Source organism: Osmia bicornis, chromosome 3 (genome assembly GCF_907164935.1).
Source record: "Osmia bicornis bicornis chromosome 3, iOsmBic2.1, whole genome shotgun sequence".
Taxonomy (NCBI): Eukaryota; Metazoa; Arthropoda; class Insecta; order Hymenoptera; family Megachilidae; genus Osmia; species Osmia bicornis.
This window is the reverse complement of record NC_060218.1, coordinates 2,659,090-2,668,337: the sequence shown is the minus strand read 5'-3', so window position 1 is coordinate 2,668,337 and position 9,248 is coordinate 2,659,090.

Here is a 9,248-nt window from a genome sequence, read left to right as displayed (position 1 = left end):
GTACAGCTTCGAGCATAATTGCTGTCCTTAGGGAAATAATCTTCATCACTTTATACTCGAGAATGGAAAGTTGAACTTGATTTTTGTGTCGTGGCGACGAAATAAGGGAGCAGGGCACAGTCATATGAATTGCGCTCCAACAGGTGCCGGGTATCGAGTTCACCAGAGCACCTGATGAAGTACAATTAACATGCAGCCTCCAGTTCTTTCCACCTCTGTTTTTTCCCCTTTTATTTTTAATCATTTCTTAGTCGATTGGTATGTAATTCGAATTCATACCGGTAAAAATAATGATGACTGGTTTCGCCGCAGCGCGCGCTACTTCAGGTACCTGACTGATTTGAAGTTGGCACAGCCGAAAGTACCCGAGTAACGCGTGTTGCGAACGACACGTTTCTTTTCGACGATCATCTGTCAGGTAAATATAAACGATTATTGTAATGTCACGTAACGAAAATAACGTATTTAATCTAAGATTCGGGTGCATGCAAGAATAGGTTAACGTTCAATATGGATAACGTGATCCATTGCACCGATCCGTGCAACAAGGTGGCTGGAAGGTTAGGTTCGGTTCGAAGCAGGTAGTGAAAAAGTTTCTTTGACTTGGAAACCTGCAACAAATTTCTTCGGGCGCGTCGAGTTCGCATTTAAAGAAACTGACGATAAATCGAAAATCCGAGAGGCTTTATAATACAGCCTGAAGATTTATCGGGAAAGGGAACTTGACAGGCAGATGGCTGCCTGCTGGTACAGGTAGCTAGGATCTGGGGAATTTTTTACGCGTCACGTCTCCCAATATTTCACTTGAAATTATTTTTGCAATAACGAATAACACCATGACACATCCACCGACACGTAAGTCACCGATTCATTCTATGAGTAACCCTTTAAACACTACGAGTTGAAAATATCCGATACGTCACGAAGAGCATTTCGTACAAAGGAACAATCGAACACACGTGATCGTTCGTTCCCCATCGAATATCGAATCACTCGAATATCTTTTACCCTCTGCTGCGTTACACAAAATTACGCACTTATTTTGCGTCTCCACGGGCACAGCCGGCAACTGAAAACTTATCACATACAAATGGCACCGCCTAGTAACACGACATCATATGTTCGAAGTCACATCATCCGTTCTGGTCAAATATTTCCTTGGTCGATATACTCGTTGGAACGATCGATATATTCACAAAAGTTTGAACCGTCGATAATACTAGGGTTAAATTCGCACAAGTTGTAACTTGACCACACCATCGAATCGTTTCGTTCCCTCGGACGTATTCCGACGATAAGCAAATCTCGTATCGGAGCAGAACGGACGAGCGATTCGCGAACAAACGTCGAAGAAACGTGGACGAGATTATACGACTCCGATGAGCGGTAATATCCGTCGAGCAGTTCCTTCGCAATGGTCGACGCATCGTGACATTGAAACTCCTGCACTTGTGGTAGTAGTGGTGGTGGAGGAGTAGGAGGAGGTAAAGGAAAGTCTCCCCCCCTCTTGCTTCTCTATCCTGTTCCCTCTTTTCCGTTCTTCGTCGACGAGCGACGATAATAGGCCGGGAAACGTCGACGATCGCGGGACGAGAGGGGCGGAAACTTCGATGAATCAAAGCGAAGGAGCCAGACAGAGGGTGGGAGGGAAGAAAGAAGAGAAGTGCGACAGCGTTGGATCGAGATAAGGGGAAAGGATCGAATGGATTGTAGAAGATAGGGTGGGGATGAAAGTCAGAGGGGTGGGGGAGATGGAAGAGGGCAAGGTTGCAGACGGCAGCCACCAAGGGAAAAGCACGGATGCACATATGCATATATGCACAAAAAGCGAGACATAAGCGTGAAGGTTTTTAAAAATATTTTTTATTAATTATCACTCAGGCAATCGTGTAGCAACAATGCTTTTCATGCTTCGATGCATGCAAGGGACTTTTCGCGAGATCCACTGTACTCTCTCGGATGACTCAACACCGGACAGTAACGTACACCGCGTACAGAATGCAAATGCCTTTACTTCGGTACGTTCCTCACGACACATTCCTCCACCGGGCAAACTCGTCTAATTCAGGCCTAACCCAACCATCAAGCATCGGCGACGGAATAATAACGCTGTCGTGCTCTTTTTCCCTCCCGACAAGGTACACGTACCAGAAAAGTTGTACTTCAGAGGGCCGATATAAATTACGGTATTATTCGTACGATAGGTTATTTCGAAGATAGTCATCGTACACCTTTGATCAACGGCATAGTCACGAACGTAACATGGATATAATTAGTACGCTGCACCGAATGCTGTATACTTTAGACACGCGAATTTTGAAGGCAATTTTATTTTGCAAATCGTGTGTTTCAATTTATAGATTCGATTCGACGTACATTGTTGCATCTACCCTATTAACCACGCGAAAATACCACACGTTCATTTTGTCTGTCCGGTGAATGGCTCTTTATTCGATAGAGAATACATCGATCCATTGTTAACCGATTCAATGGTATTTCTGCGATCCTTGATTCGAGCCTGTCTCTGTCAGGAACATAAGCTACGCACCACTCCTTCGGCCACTGTTACCGGCGTCAAAGTGCCTTCGGGTCAGACCGACGTGCAAGTGCATGCAAATAGTTCCAGAGTCGAAAACTGCACTAACGAGGCCCGCGATGTCGCGTTAGTCGGCAGCAAGAGAAAAGGTGTCCAATCTTCGACCTGGCCGTTCTGACCGGAAGTTTGCGGGGAGACCACGTAGCCTAAGCCGGGTGCGTGGGACGAGTTTGCACCGAGTAACGACCGTTAAGAAACTTCCGCTTTAAGTACGACGGATGAGTCAAGATTACTAAGAAAAAATCACCTCACACGCAATAATACGCGACTGTGAAAGTCGATGCATTCGAAGAGAGGCGTTCCACAAGAAACCGTGACTCATCTATCAGCAATGCGTTAAAGTCTAACCCGACTAGTCTGCTGCTCGCTCACAGTTCACGCGATACCGCGTGATCAACGCTAACGGATGTGGCGCCCAGACATTGACGATAGATTCGACCTTTGGATTATTTGCCATTGTAACGTGAAACGGCATTATCTGAACAGCTTTTGGTATCTGACAACTTCCGGTGACAGTGACGGTCGAACGAAACAACGATGATATTGATTCTTGGTGTCTATTTACTGCTTTTTCACATTTCCGATGCTACGTGTTATAAAAAAGTGATTCTGATATCGGATACCGAAGAGGATTAAACAAGAGGTCTACTGGCTCGAGTTCCTTACCGCGGATTCGCTGAACCCACCGGAAGTAGAATTTCAATACAATTTCCATTGAGAATCGAGTGAAAACTATTCGACGAAGAAGAAACAAGCGGGTTTAAAGTTTAGATAAAATTCTAATAAAACTCTTTATCTATTTAGAGTTTGCGTACACCTTACCTTATCAGTTGTAAAATAAAGAACGCGAATATTCGCGAATTTCGAAGAAAACTATCGCCTCTTGATTATAAGCGTGAGTCAGCGTGTAACGTACTCTTGGCTTTGCGATAAGAGTAGTTGGAAATTTTTTGATACCGAGATTTAAATGGCTGTGAAAAATCACGCAGCTATTTCAACGGAGCGTGGATGTGTTTCCAAAACGCGAAGAGAAAGAAAGAGAAAAAACCGACGGAAAGTTAAAAATAACTGTTCTCCCGGTGCCTCTTTCCGTGCATACCATCCTCGCCCTCTCGTCTTTTTCGTTTCATCAAGCGTTATATTTCATCGATTGTTGGTGTTTAAAAAGAGTGCTCAAACTTTAGGAAATTCTAAATATTTCCTTGTTTAATTTATGAAAAAAAATTGAACGTCTCTTCAAATATGGCACGAAGGAATCAGCCACACGAGAGGAATTCAGTTCACGTTTCCAGAAGGGAAAAAGTGAAACTCGTCAACCCTTGAGAAAACCCCTTAACAGTGGAATTATTAAATCGACAAAAAAGCGTTTAATCATCGCTCCCTTTCACTCTACATTCTTTTCTTCAATTACAACATCCGCCCGCATTCTATAATTCCGTAAAGTCGGCAGGGTCGCTGACGACCCCTATGCATTTTGTGACTATTCCTACTTAATGCATGGTTAATCCTTTGACCGTGAGGAGTGTCAAATTAGAAAGCATCGTTATGAAAGTGGGTAGCTCGGCGATAATACATGGGCGTAACCGTAAAATCGGGGAACCCCGCGATAAAAAGTATCGGTACTTACTCGAGTGGATTAAAGTCGACGACCCGTTTTAAGCGACGGGACAAAAACGATTCTTTCACTCTGAGACACTGGTGTTGATCGCTCACCGGGGAGTAAGAGGATTCACGAAGAAACCGTTTGTCTGTCTAATTACATTGGAAGACGGTAGGGAATCGGTTAATTTTCGATGCGATGAGTCACAGAGAAGAAGACGATGGTTCGCTCAAGTTCCAGTGCGCGCGATGGGTTCAGGATCCAATGCGAGAGAAGAAGAGGAAGATAGGTTAAAGAGGAGGCGAAATCCAGGCCTGAATTTACGTGACGGCAAAGCGAGGGGTCTCGTCTGCCCTTGAAAGTTTTCGTCTACGTGCCTGACCCTCTTTACCCGGCACTGAACTGAACTGTCCTTGGACGGTCGGGAACGGTTCAACGATAGCAGCACACAGCATAGCACAAACGACAGAGAAGACCTTAAACTAAAAGCTACCCCGGGATATATGGTGGGGTCCCTAACGAAGGAAACGGAGATATGGTGGGGCGCAATGGAGACTAGTCGGCGCCACTGGACCATCCTCTACGGATCGACTCCCCGTAGCCGATTGTTCTCCGATCTCACGAATTTCAAGGACGTCTACGCGAAACCTGCCTGACTGCGAGAAAAAGGAGATCTAGGAATCCTCCTCCTTTCTTTCTCTCTTTCTCCACGCTATTCCTTAACCTCCCTCCTCCGCCCTTTCTTTTCCCCTTCCCATCCAACGCGTATACATTTTTTTTCCCATACAACGATCGTTGACGTCATTAAGATATTCGCATACCATTTCCGTTCGTTTCGTTTCGAACGGTCTCTACGCGCGTCTACCGAGCTGGCAGAAAAATATTTCAAACAAATCACCCTTTATCTCGTTTTTCTGCCCGCTTCTTCGAACGCGCGACAAACGTTGTGTCCGATTTTGAAATTGAAATGGCATAAGCGCCTTTGTACCGGGCCAGCAGCGACTGGACACCAACCACCAAGCTCAGAGAATACGATCTCCTCGTTGACAACATTCCAATTAAACATTCATTCGAAACTCGTTCTATCTACGTACATCCTGATTGCATCGGTTACGGTCAACCACTGGTCGTGGCAAGTGCTCCGTTGTACACGTAAGATCGAAGAGATGCATTTTATTCTCGGTCCGTGCTGTATATCGTTGTCCTGCATTCTCAGGAAAGTTACGTGTCTGAATGAGAAGCTGAATCGATTCTCGTAACGTCCGTTCGAATAAGAGCTACGTGACGAATAAAACGGACTCGAGCCTACCAAGATTTAACCTCTTCGACCTGCAGCTTAACGCGACCCAATGGAAATTTCGTTGGATTGGGTCAAGTTAGGTTAGGTTGCGGTTTTCCTGATTGGAGTTCAATTGGAGAATACTGTGAAACCACGAATCGACGGAGAGCGAATGCGTCGAAAGCAGCTGCGGACGGGCTAGAAAGGGGCCATATATAGAGGGGGTTTGAGAAGATAGACGGAAGAATGGAGGGGTCAGTACGAAATGGAAGATTTCCCGATGACCACTGTACGGTGTCCAGTAATGGATGAAACGTGAAAGAGGCAAAGCGAGAAACGGTGTGTGCATGCCGGCCGAGCCGAGAGAAAAAGAAAACGGGTATATGGATACACCGGGTGATAGAGAGAGATAGAGATTGCCAATGTTCGGGACACGAGCGAGTGGAGGGGGGGGTGCAGACAGGGGCGGGGCACGTCGCGGAGGGCCCTGCTCTGGAGGGAAGGCTGTAGGAGGCAGGAGGGAGAAGGGTGCCTAGCAACAGGCCTGCCGGCAGCCGGGCAGAGCAGCGTGATTAAATAAAACCAGCGTCGGGCACGGCGACCCACCAGGCGTTGACATCAGCGCACATGTACAAGGAGCCTTTTTCAGTGCCCGTGAGAGAGCTTACGCACGAGGTATATGTATATACGCACCGATACATTGACGATACCGTGTACGTACCACGAGGCCGTCCCGGTACCGAACGCGCGTTAGAACCGGCAAATTCTCTCTCATCCCACATGACTGACTTTGCCGGCTACCATGCCGGCCGGCGCGATGCGGACCGTCGACTGCCCCTGCCGACTGCCGCCCGCCGCTCGCCGCCGTTGCTTTCCTGACAACTACAGGCGTCTAATAACTGTAACGTCAGTTATTTCGCATATGGGTTATAGTTTACTAAACATTTACTGCCTTAACGTATCCGAGTAAAAGGCGTGCTGTTAGATAAGAGAACAGCGCAGCACGGACCGTAAGGTATAACCAGAATATTGATAATTTTGCAAAAAAATTGTTACACCAAGAAGCAGCACGAGTATAATCGAATTGACCTTTACCGCGCGAAACTCGAGTTACTGAACGTAAAACAGATAAACGAAAGATTCGAGGAGTTATTTAAAGTTTGACTGATAATGACGCAAGCGAATCGCTCCGGCTGGGAGAGTATCGAATAGAAAGGACATTCCTTATTTGGAAGTCATCGAAACATGGAATCTATAAATATCGTCAAAATATTGACTCTTTTTTTATGAAGAACAATATGTTTACTTACATTCACTATGTACATTTTCATGGTGATTAAAATGAAGAATTTTGGAGTTTCAGGGTATTTATCTACTTTTACAGAGAAATTTGAAAATTCCCCGGCATCTTTCATTCGAATTGCTGTTTCGCTTTAATAATTGTATACTTAAGAGATATCGTCATCGAAAAAAGATAACAAACACTGCAAACCCTGATGTAATGTCGATTTGTTCAACGCTAAAAAAAAAAAAGTTTTCTGAACAATGTTAACGAATATCAGCACCTGTCACAACAGCGTTATCGCGAAAATGTCCTGAATCAATTATTTTTGGTCTTCTAAAGGTTATGTGCACGATTATTCGAGACATTTCTGGGGATCAAAAATATAACGTTAATTAACGCAAAGAATGAAACCTGATCTCATTAATGCCGAAATGTGCACTTTGAGCTTTGACAATCAGGCACGCGATATCGCGTGAGCGTACATTGAAGACGCGATTTCCACTTGTGGGAGTTAATGGATACAGTGGGTCGAAGCAACGATACTGCAATGCGATATTTTAATCGAATATAGTATCGAGAATGTTTTTCGACAATTAAAAAAATAAAAATGGTAATTGGGTATAAAAGCACTTGAGCGGCGCATGCGCTTGAAACGGTCAAATTTTCAGGAATTACGTACAGATAAAAAGCACTTGTCAATATTCGGGACGAAAAATATTTTCCCATCACAAATGGAATTTCAAATCCGATATCTTCGTTAATTTTTTAAGCAGCGATAATACAAAATTCCTTGAACAAGCGTATGTTTAAAAAATGATTATTTCGATCGACATGCACCAAGGAGAACGAAAGATAAAGTCGAACGTAAAGATACGGGTGTTATAAATGAAATACAGGTCTGTGTCTCTTATTTATATCCCAGGTATTTCAGTTTCTTTTTTTCTTTTTTTTTTTTGCTAAATTTAAAATGTTACGTAAAATCAATGCGGTACCGGTGCTGAGTGTCAGAACAAAGAACGCCATCGTTAAAACTTTTCAACGAAGAGTAAAGGGGAGTAGTGTTAGGAGGAAACGACCGTTAAGTGGCACCGCGAATAAGCGTATAGTAAAATAGTCCTCTTGTAGATATTACAATTGAACAGCTCCCTTTTTTGTATAACGTACGTTAATCACGCGACTTCATTATGCTAAATACTTTTTTTCCTCGAAAAATTTGATAATTCAAATCGAGGAATAATTGGAGGAGGAAGATTTGCAAATTAAACAGGAATCAACATAACGTCATCCGACTTTAAAAATACACCAGCAAGAATAAAAGGAAAAAGTTATTCGTTAACGTTCTTTCCCGGAAATCAATCGTGACTCAATAAATACAAATTTCGCGGTAAATAAAAGATCCAATGTTGAAATACAATTAATCAAAGGATCGTGATAAATGCAAGCTCGTGATAATTGAAAAAGTAAAGCGAAAATAAGGGAACAATTTACCTGTCTGATGCGCACGTGTTCGTTTCTTCCGGTGAGTTGAGAGATTGAGGTTAGCCGACAGGTTAGCCGGCGGCGCAGCACTATTACAATGACGTTTCCTCGTTTCTTTCGCCGGATCGATCGGCATTATTTCCATCGAAATTTTGTTCGACATCACCAGAAAAAAAGAACTGTTGAATCACTTTACTTGCCGAGGTACATCGGAATTTAAATGATCGCATTCGTTTCGAGCGCCGGCATGCGGCATAACCGGCGTAAGCCGGTAACGCGTCACAGTCACGTATCGAAATTATTTTCGACGCGACTTTTACCCTTCATTACTTATGGGATCGGTCCCCAGTTATTTCTCGCTCTTATTTCTTCAACATTTCACCATCTGCTAATTTGCAACGAATAACTCGCGAATATCTTGAAACGACTTTAAACGACACCGAGCAATGTGACAACCGATCATCTCTGCTCCATTTTTTGATCTTACTCTACGTTCGACCGGTTCGTTCGTTTTAACTTTGCAAAACGTTCGACAACGACGAGTAATCGAAAGATGTACATTTTTCTAGTGGAATCGAAACGTCCGATGACGAACTTGCGAAATTTGGAGTAAGGAACATATACGAAATACCGTCGTCTTTCAAGCTCTCTCTCTTTCTCATCCACACACACTCTTTCTCTCTCTCTATCTCAGACAACTCGCTCTCTATCTCGTTCGTGACCAGTGGAAATGGCCGCGTTTTAACACGTCACCAAACACTCGGCAATTTGCTCACATGCCGACATACGTGGCAGCGAATGGTACGAAACACACAGTCTAACGAATCCATAGATGTTACCCGGTAGAATTTCGAAGAAGATTACTTGCCGGTCGTAGAAAACACGTTGTAAAGAACGCGCAGGCTCAGAAAGAAAAGCCGAGAGAGTGAGAGAGATAGAAGAACTAAACGGTCAGTGCTAAAAGCAATATATGAAGTTAGAAATCGACGCGTAAGGAACAAACGATGTA